The following is an 18943-nucleotide window of genomic DNA, read 5'->3' on the forward strand; positions in this document are numbered from 1 at the left end:
TTGTGCGGCGCAGCTAATGGGAGAAGAGAGGAATAGGGTAAGATCTTATAGAGGGAGACGATGAAGTTCGGTCGTTGGATGAGAAAAGAGGAGATCCTGAGCTTTACACGTGCTCATGGGGTAAATGGTCTTTTTACTGTAAATTTACTGAGGGATTGTTATTGCGCGCGTGCCGGAAATATTGGAGAACGTGCGCGCCCCACTTGCGCGACATGGCGAGCGCGTAGAAGTTTGGACCCACAAAACAGCGGTATGCCAGGAGTTGTAACTTCCCAAGGTGGTAGCACATTGTTTTCGTCAGCAACAACGCTAGTATTGGAATACTTCGGAAGGTAGAGCAAAGTGTAGTTGGAAGAAAAACTTCGAGAATTGCAACAATACATGCTTGAACAGTTTCGGGCGCCTATGTTCAGATGCAAGCACCTGCTCATATCATATGCTCGGGGGCTACTCTTATCAGAAGCATTGAAAATTCTTCTGATAAGAGGTAAGGATGAAAATACAGAGTGACAAGATAACAAATGTTGAGCCTATAACCAATTACAAATACTCGGTTGTAGCCTCGGGGGCTACTCCTATCGGGAGCGCTGGTCGCGCACCCGACGAAATAAAAAAAGGAAAAAAAGAGTAAAAAATGCGACTGAAGGATAAAAAACAGAGTGGTTGGATAGCAAAAGTTGAGCCTACAACCAAGTGCAAACACTAGGTTGTAGCCTTGGGGGCTACTCCCATCGGGAGCGCTGGTCGCGCACCCGATATATATAAAAAAAGGAGAAAAGAAGGATGTGGCAAGACAATATAAAGAGCTGGATTCAAAGAAATTTTGTATACCTCTTCGAGTTATACATAACTCTTCATCTACTCCCATCGGGAGATCAAGATATTATTCAATATAAATATATCAACTCGAAGGAATGAGATATTCCATCAGCCGAACAAAGGCACTCGATAATATATTCTCAGAGCGCGTCTGCCGCGGTTACAACTCTAAATGTCGTTACTCGAAAAAAGAGTGCGAAGGTAAGACCCAGGACCCGTCCTGTGTGGCATGGCATCGCACCCGAATGCACTCTTCCACTTTATCCGTATCAACAGATGTGAAGAAAAATCCCAACGGACGCGTTGGGTACTCAATAAAATAAAGCTGAAGTTCGGTAACGATAAGTCCTTAAGCGACGTGTGTTGAATTACGCCAGTATCCCGGGTTTGAGTCCAGGGACTCGAGCTTGAAGTAGGTTTACGCGGGTTTTACACAATAGCAATTAACGGGTACCTGATCCATCAGATGAACCAGCCTCATTTACCAATATGGAAATACACTTATGCACCCAAGCATGGGTGTGGGTGTTTCCACAACCGCTGGATGCTTGGAGATTCGGATAAGATGCTAGGAAAGAGAAATCATATTACACCTTTTCTTAAATTTTGCAAAGATGGCGGGTCCCATCAACAAAGGAAAAAAGCCTCCAACATGGCTTTTCACACCACACACCAGGAATCCAGGCCGCATTGTCTGCTGCTACGTCTCCTCTCTCACCCGACAAGCACAATGTCTCGCCCATCTTCCTCGCGCGCCATCCTCTCGTCTACACCTTTCTCGCGCACACCATTGCTACACCATGTCTCAGTATACTCTGCGCAGCAGCGATGCATCAAGCCACCGACACAGCACTGGCGACGGATACGGAGACGACGGCGACGTAATGTCCACCGAGGCCACCAAGGTGCTCGGTCTGGGCTCGGCTCACGCGATGGCATGGAGCCACCAGGAGGAGTGGTTGCCACATAGATGCCCATGCTCAAGGTCTCCAACTTCGACAGCGGGAGAACTCCAGAGACAAGATCTTATGCCATATTGGTGATGGTTCTGTCTAACACTGATGGCTCGCGAGGGTGGAGAGGCCGACACCTAGAGACCGTGGAGATCATTGCGGATCAGGGTCACTGTGGAGCTGTCCCACACGATGGCACCGGGGGAGTGGTAGTCGCTCCACGATAGGCTCGTCGAGCAGCACGGTGACCTTCTGTACGCGAAGCATAGAGCAACGACGGTGAAAGAGGCTATCCACTCCGTCCAGAGCGCCATATGTGGTGCCATGCAAAGGAAGATGAATTCCGTCGTCGGTGGCAAGAGCATGAGGAATCAGTGAAAATGATGGGGCAATGGAGGACAGGTCCCCTAGTGATTTTGGGGCAGAGACATCATCAGCGTCTCCAGCAGTCCAGCTAGGGGCCACTAACCCAGACATGAATAGAGACTAGACTCAGGCAGTGGGTCGCGCAGAGAAAAATCCAGAGAAAAAGGGTCTGGCGATGCAACGAAAATTGAGCAAGGAGTGGAAAATATTCAACTCAACTGTTCCTTGCACGAATCTCAAGAATCGAATGAACGGTACATAATACACCCACACCCATGTGTTGGTGTACAAAATCCGCACTCTTACCAATATCCATGTACAAAATAGACATTGAGCAAAATAATCGTTATCATAATTGCATACTTTGGTTTTACGATGGAGATTTTACTCGACTCTACGATTCAAGCAAAATCTCGGGGACTACTTGCATAGGTATGTGATACGTCTCAAACGTATCTATAATTTCTTATGTTCCATGCTACTTTATTGATGATACTCACATGTTTTATACACACTTTATGTCATATTTATGCATTTTCCGGCACTAACCTATTGACAAGATGCCGAAGAGCCAGTTGTTGTTTTCTGCTATTTTTGGTTTCAGAAATCCTACAAAGGAAATATTCTCGGAATTGGACGAAATCAACGCCCAGGGTCTTATTTTTCCACGAAGCTTCCAGAAGATTGAGAGGGATACGAAGTGGGGCGACGACGCGCCGCCATGCCAGGGCCGCGCGGCATGGCTAGGGCTCGCGCCGCCTTGTTGTGTGGGGCCCTCGCGTCGCCTCCTGACCTACCCTTCCACCTACTTAAAGCCTTCGTCGAGGAAACCCCAGTATCGAGAGCCACGATACGGAAAACCTTCCAGAGACGCCGCCGCCGCCAATCCCATCTCGGGGGATTCAGGAGATCGCCTCCGGCACCCTGCCAGAGAGGGGAATTATCTCCCGGAGGACTCTTCATCGCCATGATCGCCTCCGGAGTGATGTGTGAGTAGTTCACCCCTGGACTATGGGTCCATAGCAGTAGCTAGATGGTTGTCTTCTCCTCATTGTGCTATCATTGTTAGATCTTGTGAGCTGCCTATCATGATAAAGATCATCTATTTGTAATGCTACATGTTGCATTTGTTGGGATCCGATGAATATGGAATACTATGTTATGTTGATTATCAATCTATCATATATGTGTTATTTATGATCTTGCATGCTCTCCATTGCTAGTAGAGGCTCTGGCCAAGTTGATACTTGTAACTCCAAGAGGGAGTATTTATGCTCGATAGTGGGTTCATGCCTCCATCTAATCTGGGACGGTGACAGAAAGTTCTAAGGTTGTGGATGTGTTGTTGCCACTAGGGATAAAACATCAATGCTATGTCTAAGGATATTTGTGTTGATTACATTATGCACCATACTTAATGCAATTGTCTGTTGTTTGCAACTTAATACTAGAAGGGGTGCGGATGCTAACCCGAAGGTGGATTTTTTAGGCATAGATGCATGCTGGATAGCGGTCTATGTACTTTGTCGTAATGCCCAATTGAATTTCACACTACTCATCATAATATGTATGTGCATTGTCATGCCATCTTTATTTGTCAATTGCCCAACTATAATTTATTCACCCAACATGCTATTTCTTATGGGAGATACACCACTAGTGAACTGTGGACCCCGGTCCATTCTTTTACATCGAATACAATCTACTGCAATACTTGTTCTTACTGTTCTTTGCAAACATCATCATCCACACTATACATCTAATCCTTTGTTACAGCAAGCCGGTGAGATTGACAACCTCACTGTTACGTTGGGTAAAGTACTTTGATTGTGTTGTGCAGGTTCCACGTTGGCGCCGGAATCCCTGGTGTTGCGCCGCACTACACTCCGCCACCATCAACCTTCACGTGCTTCTTGACTCCTACTGGTTCTATAACCTTGGTTTCTTACTGAGGGAAAACTTTCCATTGCACGCATCATACCTTCCTCTTGGGGTTCCCAACGGACGCGTGTTGTACGCGTATCAAGCAATGTTTTCTGGCGCCGTTGCCGGGGAGATCAAGACACGCTGCAAGGGAGTCTCCCACTTCCAATCTCTTTACTTTGTTTTTGTCTTGCTTTACTTTATTTTATTTACTGCTTTGTTTGCTTTCTTATATCAAAATACAAAGAAATTAGTTACTTGTTTTACTTTATTTACTATCTTGTTTGCGTTCTCCATATTAAAAACACAAAAAAAATTAGTTACTTGCATTTACTTTATCTAGTTTGCTTTATTTCCTATTGCTAAAATGGGTACTCCTGAAAATACTAAGTTGTGTGACTTCACTAGCATAAATAATAATGATTTCTTATGCACACCTATTGCTCCACCTGCTACTACAGCAGAATACTTTGAAATTAAACCTGGTTTACTAAATCTTGTTATGAGAGAGCAATTTTCTGTTGTTAGTTCTGATGATGCTGCTGCCCATCTTAATAATTTGTTGAAGTATGTGAAATGCAAAAGTATAAGGATGTAGATGGTGACATTATAAAATTAAAATTGTTTCCTTTCACATTAAGAGGAAGAGCTACACGGAAAGAGCTCCACAAGGATTGAATTTTTCTTCGCGGAACCTATTGGATTCAGCTGCTGGAGGTACTTTTATGTCCATCACTCTAGGTGCCGCAACAAAGCTTCTTGATAATATGATGATTAATTACTCTGAATGGCACACGGAAAGAGCTCCACAAGGTAAGAAGGTAAATTCTGTTGAAGAAACCTCCTCCTTGAGTGATAAGATTGATGCTATTATGTCTATGCTTGTGAATGGTAGGACTAATGTTGATCCTAATATTGTTCCTTTAGCTTCATTGGTTGCTCAAGAAGAGCATGTTGATGTGAACTTCATTAAAAATAATAATTTCAACAACAATGCTTATAGGAATAATTCTGGTAACAACTATAGGCCATATCCTTCTAATAATGGTAATGGTTATGGTAATTCTTATGGGAATTCTTACAACAATAATAGGAATGTACCCTCTGGTCTTGAAGCCATGCTTAAAGAATTTATTAGTACACAAACTGCTTTTAACAAATCTGTTGAAGAAAAGCTTGGTAAAATTGATATTCTTGCTTCTAAGGTTGATAGTCTTGCTGCTGATGTTGATCTTTTAAAATTGAAAGTTATGCCTAATGAAAATAAAGATATTAAGTCATTTGCTACAGCAAACGTCATCCAAGTTCAAATTAATGAGAATATTAGATTGATGGCCGAATTGCGTGCTAGGTGGGAAAAAGAAGAAAATGCTGAAGAGAATAATGTAGCTAAAGTTTGGACTATTACCACCACTAGTAATGTTGATGCTTTACATGTTGCTACACCTACTACTATCAAGGGTAAAATAATTGGTGTTGGCAATGTTTCCACTCCTAATGCAAAGTGTGCAAAACTGCCTGAAACTGCTAAAACTGCTGAAACTGCCTGTGATAAAACTGCTGAAATTTTTCAAAATATTGGGGACAATGATCCCATTGCTGTAGATAATAATGGTTTAGATTTTGATGATTGTCACATCTCTGAAATTATAAATTTCTTACAAAAACTTGCTAGAAGTCCCAATGCTAGTGCTATAAATTTGGCCTTTTCTTCGAACTGTTGGTGCTATTATTGATATGAAGGAAGGTAATATTAAATATCAATTTCCTCTCAAGAAAGGTATGGAACACTTCCCTAGAAAGAGAATGAAGTTACCTTTTGATTCTATCATTAGAACAAATTATGATGGTGATGCTTCATCTCTTGATAATACTTGATTCACACTTTCTGTGCCTAGCTGAAAGGCGTTAAAGAAAAGCGCTTATGGGAGGCAACCCATGATTTTACTTCTGCACTTTTGTTTTATATTTGATTCTTGGAGGTTGTTACTACTGTAGCAACCTCTCCTTATCTTTATTTTATTGCATTGTTGTTCCAACTAAAGTCTTTGATAGTAAAGATCATACTTGATTTGGATTACTGCGCAGAAACAGATTTCTTGCTATCACGAATTTGAGTAGTATTCTCTGTAGGTAACTCAGAAAATTCTGCCAATTTACGTGAGTGATCCTCAGATATGTACGCAACTTTCATTCAATTTGAGCATTTTCATCTGAGCAAGTTAAGTGCCCCAGAAAAAATCGTCTTTACGGACTGTTCTGTTTTGACAGATTCTGCCTTTTATTTCGCATTGCCTGTTTTGCTATGTTTGATGGATTTCTTTATTCCATTAACTTTCAGTAGCTTTGTGAAATGTCCAGAAGTGTTAAGAATGATTATGTCACCTCTGAACATGTTAATTTTTGATTATGCACTAACCCTCTAATGAGTTTGTTTTGAGTTTGGTGTGGAGGAAGTTTTCAAGGATCAAGAGAGGAGGATGATACAATATGATCAAGGAGAGTGAAAGCTCTAAGCTTGGGGATGCCCCCGTGGTTCATCCCTGCATATTTCACGAAGACTCGAGCATCTACGCTTGGGGATGCCCAAGGCATCCCCTTCTTCATCGACAAATTATCAGGTCACCTCTAGTGAAACTATATTTTTATTCCGTCACATCTTATGTGCTTTACTTGGAGCGTCTTTATGTTCTTGTTTTTTGTTTGTTTGAATAAAATTGGATCCTTGCATTCATTGTATGGGAGAGAGACACGCTCCGCTGTTGCATATGAACACATATGTTCTTAGCTTTATTCTTAATGTTCATGGCGAAGGTTGAAACTGATTTGTTTATTGTTATATGGTTGGAAACAGAAAATGCTACATGTGGTAATTGGTATAATTTCTTGAATAATTTGATACTTGGCAATTTTTGTACTCATATAGATCATGTTTAAGCTCTTGCATCATGTACTTTGCACCTATTAGTGAAGAAATACTGTAGAGCTTGTTGACATTTGGTTTGCATGATTAGTCTCTCTAAAGTCTAAATATTTTCTGGTGAGGGTTTGAACAACAAGGAAGACAGTGTAGAGTCTTATAATGCTTGCAATATGTTCTTATGTAAGTTTTGTTGTACCAGTTCATACTTGTGTTTGCTTCAAATAACCTTGCTAGCCTAAGCCTTGTATTGAGAGGGAATACTTCTCGTGCATCCAAATCCTTGAGCCAAAAACTATGCCATTTGTGTCCACCATACCTACCTAGTACATGGTATTTTCTGCCATTCCAAGTAAATACTTCGTGTGCTACCTTTAAACAATTCAAAAGTTATTACCTCTTATTTGTGTCAATGTTTTATAGCTCATGAGGAAGTATGTGGTGTTTATCTTTCAATCTTGTTGGGCAACTTTCACCAATGGACTAGTGGCTTCATCCGCTTATCCAATAATTTTGCAAAAAGAGCTGGCAATGGGGTTCCCAGCCCCAAATTAATTAACCTTAATAGACACTCCTCCATGGTATGTGATTGATGGAAGGCACCCGAGGATTCGGTTAGCCATGGCTTGAGAAAGCAAAGGTGGGGAGGAGTGTCATCTCTAAATAAAACTAAAATAAATAGACACTCCATGGTATGAGATTGTTGGAAGGCACCCGAGGATTCGGTTAGCCATGGTTTGTGAAAGCAAAGGTTGGAAGGAGTGTCACCCAAAAATAAAAAAATTCATGGGAGCCGCTCTTTGAAAGTCTGTCTGGCAAGGGGGTTAGAGTGCCCAATACCATTCGTTGACAACAACAAACACCTCTCAAAAATTTACTTTTATGCTCTCTATATGATTTCAAAACTTGAAAAGCTCTAGCACATGATTTTATCCCTGCTTCCCTCTGTGAAGGCCATTCTTCTACTTTTATGTTGAGTCAGTTTACCTACTTCCTTCTATCTTAGAAGCAAACAATTGTGTTAACTGTGCATTGATTCTTACATGTTTACCTATTGCACTTGTTATATTGCTTTATGATGACAACTATCCATGAGATATACATGTTACAAGTTGAAAGCAACTGCTAAAACTTAAATCTTCCTTTGTGTTGCTTCAATGCCTTTACTTTGAATCTATTGCTTTATGAGTTAACTCTTATGCAAGACTTATTGATGCTTGTCTTGAAAGTACTATTCATGAAAAGTCTTTGCTATATGATTCAGTTGTTTACTCATTGTCTTTACCATTGCTTCGAATCGCTGCATTCATCACATATGCTTACAATAGTATTGATCAAGATTATGATAGCATGTCACTTCAGAAATTATCTTTGTTATCGTTTACCTACTCGAGGACGAGTAGGAACTAAGCTTGGGGATGCTTGATACGTCTCAAACGTATCTATAATTTCTTATGTTCCATGCTACTTTATTGATGATACTCACATGTTTTATACACACTTTATGTCATATTTATGCATTTTCCGGCACTAACCTATTGACAAGATGCCGAAGAGCCAGTTGTTGTTTTCTGATGTTTTTGGTTTCAGAAATCCTACAAAGGAAATATTCTCGGAATTGGACGAAATCAACGCCCAGGGTCTTATTTTTCCACGAAGATTCCAGAAGACCGAGAGTGATACGAAGTGGGGCGACGAGGCGCCGCCACGCCAGGGCCGCGCGGCCAGGCTAGGGCCCGTTCCGCCCTGTTGTGTGGGGCCCTCGCGTCGCCTCCTGACCTACCCTTCCGCCTACTTAAAGCCTTCGTCAAGGAAACCCCAGTACCGAGAGGCACGATACGGAAAACCTTCGAGATACGCCGCCACCGCCAATCCCATCTCGGGGGATTCAGGAGATCGCCTCCGGCACCCTGCCGGAGAGGGGAATCATCTCCCGGAGGACTCTTCATCGCCATGATCGCCTCCGGAGTGATGTGTGAGTAGTTCACCACTGGACTATGGGTCCATAGCAGTAGCTAGATGGTTGTCTTCTCCTCATTGTGCTATCATTGTTAGATCTTGAGAGCTTCCTATCATGATCAAGATCATCTATTTGTAATGCTACATGTTGCATTTGTTGGGATCCGATGAATATGGAATACTATGTTATGTTGATTATCAATCTATCATATATGTGTTGTTTATGATCTTGCATGCTCTTCGTTGCTAGTAGAGGCTCTGGCCAAGTTGATACTTGTAACTCCAAGAGGGAGTATTTATGCTCGATAGTGGGTTCATGCCTCCATTTAATCTGGGACAGTGACAGAAAGTTCCAAGAGGGAGTATTTATGCTCGATAGTGGGTTCATGCCTCCGTTTCATGCAGCTAACACATACCGAGAGACATCAAATCTGACCTAAATTTAAAAACAAGCTGAAGGTGGTTCAAAAGAAAACAATGGCGAACCAAAGCATGCATGGAGTATCATTTGTGATTTAGTACCTAGGAAAAAGAACAAACGTGGAGTACCAATGTTTGTTTAGTATAATCTGCTCAGTGAGAAAACTACGATCATCTGATGATGCATGTAAAATGCATACATAAATTTTGCACTTTATTGTAGCATATTACCATATATTTGCATCTTATATAATGTTATTCTCATATTTGATGATGATTTAAGGGATTTTCTAAACAATTCACTCTCCTCCGGTTCCAATTCTGTTTGGCAGTCTTTTTAATTATTTATTACATGAGCTACGAGACTCTAAAAAGGGCAAGGTCAGGAGCTACGCTTCAACAATTTCGAGACGGATAAAATGAGCTAAAGTGGGCTACTAGGAGATCAACAGGTTGGGAAAGAGGGAAGGTGGCGTGCCCATCCCCTTTGGGCCCGCCTGACATAGGTATTCCCAATGGGCCTGCCGAAAAAGGTACCCGGGGTTTATTGAAGGCCCATGACTCGAAGAATACGAAGCCCGGAAGCCCAATTAGGTGTCGATATGAAAAGATAGAGTTGTATTAGGAATAAAAACTTGTAACTAATATGGGACGAACTCAAAGAGTATCCCGTTGTTTGTAACTTGTACATCACGAAACCCTCAGCTCCGTCTCCTATATAAGGGGGAGTGGAGGGGGAAAGAAAGGATCGATTTCATGGTCAACACAACCCAAGCTTTTAGCAGTCAAGTACCTTTACGGCTGAAACCTTCGAGATCTACTTGCCTTCTACTTTCTACGAAACCCTAGCCTACAACCTGTAGGCATTGACAAGTTAATACCTTGTCAATTGGCGCCGTCTGTCGGAATTAGAGGCGACAAGGAGCTGATCTCGATGGCACGTTCAACATCATCAACATCTTCGGTGGCAAGCAATGCGATTGATGGACGTAAAAAGATCAAAAATGGTCTCGTTGATTTTGTTCCTCACCCACCCGTCCGTTTGGATGCATATGCCTATCTGGAAGAGCCAATGGAGATGAAGTTCGGGAGCTTCCACTTTTGCGTCGGGAGAGAAGGATCATATCGTTTAGCGGCACCGATCTGTTCGGGACCGTTGCGGTTGGTTCCAATTTCTCGGGGTCATCATCGTCAACCAAGTCAAGCGATGACGAAATTTCGTCGACAAGCAGCATCAAGCCCACCGCCGGCGGAGATCTCGCCAATCTGTTCGGCGTGATGTCTTTCGAATCGTTCACGGACTCCGATCTGGACAGCGACTCGGGAAGCATCAACAGCTTCAGCTTCATCGACAAATCTACCCTTATTCAGGAGGTCTTCGCCGATCATTACGACGGTGTCACCGACCCCGAAGATTAACATACAATGGTAACATACCATCAAGTCTGCGTGATTGGTGAGCAAAGTCGTCAAGAGGACGAAACATCAGAGGCTTTCGATGATTTGAGAAATCCATACATCGATCCCACTGATCTTACGCGAGGTTTAGGCATCAAGTTTGTCGGGCCTACACTGCGCCAGAGGTTGCAACTTTCGCAAGGAGCTTGGGACAGAGCATCAAGAGCCTTGAACGGTACAGATCCGATGACCACCACGGCTACGGTGGAGGAGTTGCAAGCATACCAATATAGACTCACGCGTGCTAGTAGAGATCTGGAGAAGGAGAGGGTGATACTCCAGCAAAGAAAAGCGGCAGCTTCCACGTCAAGTAGGCGAAGAGCTGAGCAAAGTCGACAATCAGGAACTTCGGATAACCATAGAGCAGCTCGCGATAGAGGAAGATCTCGGCTGCAGCATATACCTGAGGGCGAGAGGGAGCATCTGGTCCAAAACCTCAACATGTCTTTTATGTCGATAGACACAAGAGGAAACATTATCCCCAAAACACCGGAAGCTGGATACATGGCGACTCAGGCTTATATACTGGCATCCAGGCCACCTCCCGGAGATCCAAGAGAGGCGTTGTATAACATGGCTATGGCAGGAGTTGGAGCCATGGGAACAGCGTTCGCAAGTACAAGTGCACCTCCCGAAGGTGCTTGCTGCTTGTGACGGTAAAGCACACGTCCGTTGGGAACCCCAAGAGGAAGGTATGATGCGTACAGCGGCAAGTTTTTTCCTCAGTAAGAAACCAAGGTTATCGAACCAGTAGGAGCCAAGAAGCACGTTGAAGGTTGATGGCGGCGGAGTGTAGTGCGGCGCAACACCAGGGATTCCGGCACCAACGTGGAACCTGCACAACACAACCAAGATACTTTGCCCCAACTTAACAGTGAGGTTGTCAATCTCACCGGCTTGCTGTAACAATGGATTAGATGTATAGTGTGGATGATGATGTTTGCAGAGAACAGTAGAACGAGTATTGCAGTAGATTGTATTCGATGTAAAAGAATGGACCGGGGTCCACAGTTCACTAGTGGTGTCTCTCCCATAAGATAAATAGCATGTTGGGTGAACAAATTACAGTTGGGCAATTGACAAATAAAGAGGGCATGACCATGCACATACATGTTATGATGAGTAGTGTGAAATTCAATTGGGCATTACGACAAAGTACATAGACCGCTATCCAGCATGCATCTATGCCTAAAAAGTCCACCTTCAGGTTATCATCCGAACCCCTTCCAGTATTAAGTTGCAAACAACAGACATTTGCATTAAGTATGGTGCGTAATGTAATCAACAAATACATCCTTAGACATAGAATTGATGTTTTATCCCTAGTGGCAACAGCACATCCACAACCTTAGAACTTTATGTCACTGTCCCAGATTTAATGGAGGCATGAACCCACTATCGAGCATAAATACTCCCTCTTGGAGTTACAAGTAACGACTTGGCCAGAGCCTCTACTAATAACGGAGAGCATGCAAGATCATAAACAACACATAGATGATAGATTGATAATCAACATAACATAGCATTCATTATTCATCGGATCCCAGCAAACGCAACATGTAGCATTACAAATAGATGATCTTGATCATGTTAGGCAGCTCACAAGATCCAACAATGATAGCACAATGAGGAGAAGACGACTATCTAGCTACTGCTATGGACCCATAGTCCAGGGGTGAACTACTCACTCATCACTCCGGAGGCGACCATGGCGGTGAAGAGTCCTCCGGGAGATGATTCCCCTCTCCGGCAGGGTGTCGGAGGCGATCTCCTGAATCCCCCGAGATGGGATTGGCGGCGGCGGCGTCTCTGGAAGGTTTTCCGTATCGTGGCTCTCGGTACTGGAGTTATGATACGTCCAAAACGTATCTACTTTCCCGAACACTTTAGCTATTGTTTTGCCTCTAATTTGTGTATTTTGGATGCAACTAACACGGACTAACGCTGTTTTCAGCAGAACTGTTTTGGCGTCTCGTTTTTGTGCAGAAATCCAACTTTCAGGAAAATCCTCGGAATTTATGCGAAAGGTCCTATTTTTCCAGAAGACTCACGAAGCTAGAAGGGCAAGTCAGGTGGAGGCCCGAGGGCCCCACACCCTAGGGCGGCGCGGCCCAGGAGGGGGGCGTGCGGCCCTAGCGTGTGGCCCCCTCGGCCGGCCTCCGACGCCCTCCTCTGGACTACTTAAAGGGTTCGATCTAAAAATCGCGACCAAGAAGTCGAAGTCGCCAGAAACCCTCCAGAACGCCGCCACATCGCGAAACTCCGTCTCGGGAGCCAGAAGTCTCCTTTCTGGCACTCCGCCGGGACGGGGAATTGGAGGAGATCATCGCCATCATCACCACCGACGCCTCTCCATCAACCAGCCATGTTTCCCCCATCCATGTGTGAGTAATTCCCCCGCTGTAGGCCGAAGGGGATGGTAGGGATTGGATGAGATTGGTCATGTAATAGCATAAGATTGTTAGGGCATAGTGCCTAGTGTCCGTAATTGGTACTTTGATGATATTGTTGAAACTTGTTATGCTTAATGCTTGTCACTAGAGCCCGAGTGCCATGATCTCAGATCTGAACATGTTATTATTTCATCATGATATTCATTGTTTTATGATCTTACCTGCAAGTTATATACACATGTCGCTGTCCGGAACCAATGGCCCCGAAGTGACAGAAATTGGGACAACCGGAGGGGATGGCGGTGATGTGAGGATCACATGTGTTCACGGAGTGTTAATGCTTTGCTCCGGTACTCTATTAAAAGGAGTACCTTAATATCCAGTAGATTCCCTTGAGGCCCGGCTGCCACCGGCTGGTAGGACAAAAGATGTTGTGCAAGTTTCTCATTGCGAGCACGTACGACTATATATGGAACACATGCCTATTGATTGCTTTGTACTTGGATACCGTTTTATTATTATCTGCAAATGCCCTGCTTTGATTGTTACATGAGTTTCTCTCATCCATGCAACGCCCGTTATCCGTCCCCGTGCCTACAGTATTTTAATCCTGCTGTTTACTATAATCACTACTGCTGTCTCTGTTACTCTGCTGCTGTTATTTCACTACTGCTACTGCTATAAAACTGTTACTACTGATAATCTCTTGCGAGCAAGTCTGTTTCCAGGTGCAGCTGAATTGACAACTCCGCTGTTAAGGCTTTCAAGTATTCTTTGTCTCCCCTTGTGTCGAATCAATAAATTGGGATTTACTTCCCGCGAAGACTGCTGCGATCCCCTATACTTGTGGGTCATCAAGACTGTTTTCTGGCGCCGTTGCCGGGGAGCAGAGCTTTATTTGGAAGTTCACTTGGATTGATATTGTTCGCTGCAAATTCTCCATCATGGGTAAAACTCGCGATCCTAAAGTCGCCATATTACCATCCACTACAAGAAAAGGTACAACTCTGAGTACCTCTGCTACTCTTGATTCACCATCTGTGATAAGTCAACTTGTTTCACCGCCGCAAGCTTCACTTGCTGGTACTTCTGCTGAATCTGAAAACTCTCATAATATTGATAATGTTTCTGCCGTGCTTGATGATAGTGGTTCATTGGGATCCTTTCTAGATGCTACAATTGCTAGGTCTAGACAAATTGAAAATGCTGAAACTCCTAATGAAAATGCTGCTACACCTGTTAATTCACCTGAACTTGATTATTCTAGTGATGATCCTGATGAGGATTATGTGGAGCTCAATGATGATTTTATTAATAGATGCAATGCTACTGTTGATGCAAGAAAAATTAAAAAGTTTCTCGCACAATATACTATTAGACATAAGCTATCTCCTGATCCTGAATTTGCCACATCTCCTATATGCATTAAGGATAAAGATTATGATTTTTCTCTTGATCTATCTCATATAGCTATTGTAGAGAAAACACCCTTTTGTGGTACTGAAAAAGAAAGTGCTGTAGAACACATGATTGAACTTTCTTCTATGAGTAGCTTGTTTTTTGATGATGTCAAGATGCGTACTTACTTTGTCGCTAAATTTTTTCCTTTCTCATTAAAGGATGATGCTAAAACTTGGTATAATAATTTGCCTCCTGGTTCTATTAAAAGTCCAACTGATCTGCGTGATGTTTTATTTCGAAAGTACTTTCCTGCTAGTGCTCAACATATTGCTTTACAGAAAATTTATAGATTTGACCAGGGAGATGAAGAGAAATTGCCAGAAGCTTGGGCAAGATTTTTCTCTCTTATCAGAGCTCGACCTGGACATGATTTGGAAAAGCATGATTTACTTGATATATTTTATAGTGGACTAACCGTTGAGTCTAGAGCATATTTTTGATAGTTGTGCTGGTTGTGTTTTCAGGAAAAGAACTCCAGACGAAGCTGAAGAATTATTGGCTAAAATAGGCCGGAATCATGATGATTGGACTACACCTAAACCAACTCCAACGCCAATATTGAAGAAGAGGGGTTTAATTGAATTGAATGATGAAGATATGAGGGAAGCCAAGAAGTCTCTCAAGGAGAAAGGTATTAAATCCAAAGATGTGAAGAATCTACCTCCCATAGAAGATATATGTGAGATAATTCCCCCTTCATCCATGATTGAGGTAAACTCCCTTCAACGCTTTACTAGGGAAGATATTCCGTATTCAAAACCACCTGCTCAATGCTTAGATGAGTTTGATAATTATATTGTTAAGCAAGAAAATTTTAATATGAGAGTAGAGAATCATCTAATGGAAAATTCTCAAGCTATTAGCAATTTGCATGATATTGTGGAGAGAACCTCCAATGATGTTAAGATGCTTGTTAAGCATTTTCAAATGGTTCAAACTCAAATTGATCAGCACACTAAAGTGCAAAGTGACTTGTTAAAAAATAATTCTAAAGAGAAACATGCTTATGAAGTAACAACTGTCTCTACCCAGGATCCTCTATATCCTGAAGGGCACCCCAAAAGAATTGAACAAGATTCTCAACGAATTGAACCTAGTGCTCCTTCTAAGAAAAAGAAGAAACATAAAAAGGTTGTAGAACCCTCTGAACCTGTTAATGATCCTAATAGTATTTCTATTTCTGATGCTGAAACTGAAATTGGTAATGAACATGATAATGGTAATGATAATGATAAGAATGATGCTTCTGATAAAGAAGAAGTTGAAGATGAACCTGAAAAGCATGCTAAAAATAAAAAGTATACTAAAGAAGATTTTATTGCTAAGAAACATGGTAATGAAAGGGAACCTTGGGTACAAAAGCAAATGCCTTTTCCTGCTAAGAAACTAAAATCAAAGGAAGAAGAACACTATAATAAATTTTGTGATTGGATGAAACCTTTATTCTTGCAAATCCCTTTGACTGATGCTATTAAATTGCCTCCTTATTCAAAGTATATGAAAGATATTGTTACTAACAAAAGGAAAATCCCCAATGAGGAAATTTCCACTATGCTTGCTAATTACTCTTTCAATGGCAAAGTTCCAAAGAAGTTGGGCGACCCAGGTATACCTACTATTCCTTGTTCTATTAAGAATAATTATGTTAAAACTGCTCTATGTGACTTGGGAGCCGGTGTTAGTGTTATGCCTTTTTCTCTTTATAAGAGACTCTATTTAGATAAGTTGATACCTATTGATATATCTTTGCAAATGGCTGATAAATCTACTGCTATTCCTGTTGGTATATGTGAGGATGTTCCTGTTCAAGTTACTAATAACTGCTTGATATTAACTGATTTTGTTGTGTTGGAAATGCCTGAAGATGATAATATGTCTATTATTCTTGGGAGACCTTTTCTTAACACCGCAGGGGCTGTTATTGATTGCAATAAAGGAAAAGTTACTTTCAATGTTGATGATAAGGAGCATACTGTTTATTTCCCCAAGAGGATTGATAAAGTATGTGGAGTTAATACTATTTCTAATGTGAGAACTATCAAAGTTGGAACTATCGATTGTCCTATATATGAGCCTAAAGAAGGTTATCAAAGTCTTATGATTGGATCCATATCAATACAATTCAAGGTAACATGATTGATTTGAGGTTTATTTCTTCTTATGCTATGTAAAATTTATTTGGTGGCAAGACTTGATCAACCTTGTTAACAAATACTTTTTATATGCATAGAGGGGGTAAACAACATCTCTTTCTTCCTCCACTTGTTCTACTTGCTGTAGCACTTTTGTTTTGCAAAGTTCCTTATTTAATTAGAGATTTCAAAAAATTTCCTGTCCAGTAATAATAAACTTAATACCCGGAAATGTGCATTTTTCAAAGTTTTCAAAAATTCACAAAAAATATACCGTTGGTCCTATTTTTCGAAAATGCACCCGGGAGCACCTGGGGATGATCAGTGGGGCACCCCAGGGTGGCACCCCACAGGCCGGCGCGGCCAGCAAGGGGGGCGCGCCACCCTGGTGTGTGGGTCCCCCTTTGCCCCACTTTAGCATCTCTTCCTCCCAGACTCTTCTCTCTCCCGAAAAAATCGACACCAGCTTTCTCTCACTCGCGTTTTTGCTCAAGAGCTCAGGATTTTTCGATCTCTTTGCTCAGCCTAGATTTCTGTCTGAAATTTGGCACATTTGCTCTCCGGTATGTGACTCCTCCGATTATCCAAGTAGAATTTTGTTTGGTTGAGTATATCTTGAATATTTTGCTGCTGTAGGTAACATGTTTAGTGAGCTTGCATGCTTGTTCTAAGTTGTATAAACTATTTTTGATGCATGATTAGTACTCTAGCAAGTTCCTATGGTAGTTCCCCTCAATTATATGTCACCAAATCAAATTTTATAATGTTTGTTGAAAAATTTCAGAAAATGGAGTGGAATAGATATCAACTAAACCAACAAGAATTGGAGGTGCAACAAGTCATGAGAGTGAACCGCGAAGAGGGAGTATACCCCTCTTACTACCCGTGCACAGATTTCATCAGAAGTGCATGAATATTGGAAGATGTTCAGAATCTAATTTCTCGTGCAGGGTTGAATGATTTTGTTGATGGAGAACCATGCCAATATGCAAAATTGACTATGTCTGTTGTGCAGGATTTTAAGTTCAATTGGTCGCAATCTAACCCCATGGTTCAGTATAAGATTTATAATAAAACTGTCAACTTGTCATTCAATGATTTTTGTACAGCAATTAGAGTACCGCAATGGGGATCATGCGAGAAGATAAGGGGATCGCCGCGAGAGCTTTTAAGCCTCTTCGAGATGATTTGTCATGGAAGGAATTTCTCAGAGGATGGTGGTAAAATCACTAGCATTCAACTCCCAGCTATCCCCTACTTTGCTTATTTCATTACTAAATGCGTTCTTGCTAGAAAGAATCGTAGTAAACTATCTATCCAGGATTTAGCTTTTCTAGCTGCTGCACTGCAAGGTAGTAAGACTTATAATTTGGGGGCATTGATAGCTTATAGACTTGCTACCAACCGTGAGAAGGGCGGAATTTGTGGAGGTCTCATCGCCTCTCGTTTACTAGCTTTGCATGGTGTAGAACCTCACCATCTTGATATTCGACTTTCCGTAGAAAGACTTGACATAGTCTCCATGATTAAACATGAATTTGTTTCTGATTCATCTAACTGGAGTAACCTGTCTTACAAGATAACATTTTACAAGAAGTCTTGGAGAACAACTAAGAAAACTGAAAAAACTAGTAAGATTTTCTGCGCCTATTCTATTTAACCTTGATTCCAGGGAGGATTGGTCAGTCACAGAAGGTGCACTGAAGGCACACATAGAGGGAGGAGGCCATCATACAAGAGACAATAGGGAGGAGGCCGAGGAACACCTCGGCTCGTCATCCGATGCAGCAAGTTCTTCGCATCAACATTTTGGACATGTGGAGCCTCCGCGCTTTTCTTCTGCACAGGGACCTTACTATGACTACGCCATGCATTATCCACCGGCGAGGAACAGCGACCCTCGCTGGGGTTGAACTCCACTTAGGCCAAAAGCCTAAGCTTGGGGGGAGTGATGTCTACGCCCCCTCCTTTTCCTGTAGACAGTGTTGGGCCTCCAAGAGCAGAGGTTTGTAGAACAGCAGCAAGTTTTCCCTTAAGTGGATCACCCAAGGTTTATCGAACTCAGGGAGGAAGAGGTCAAAGATATCCCTCTCATGCAACCCTGCAACCACAAAGCAAGAAGTCTCTTGTGTCCCCAAC

This window comes from Lolium perenne, chromosome 4, assembly GCF_019359855.2.
Source record: "Lolium perenne isolate Kyuss_39 chromosome 4, Kyuss_2.0, whole genome shotgun sequence".
Classification (NCBI taxonomy): Eukaryota; Viridiplantae; Streptophyta; class Magnoliopsida; order Poales; family Poaceae; genus Lolium; species Lolium perenne.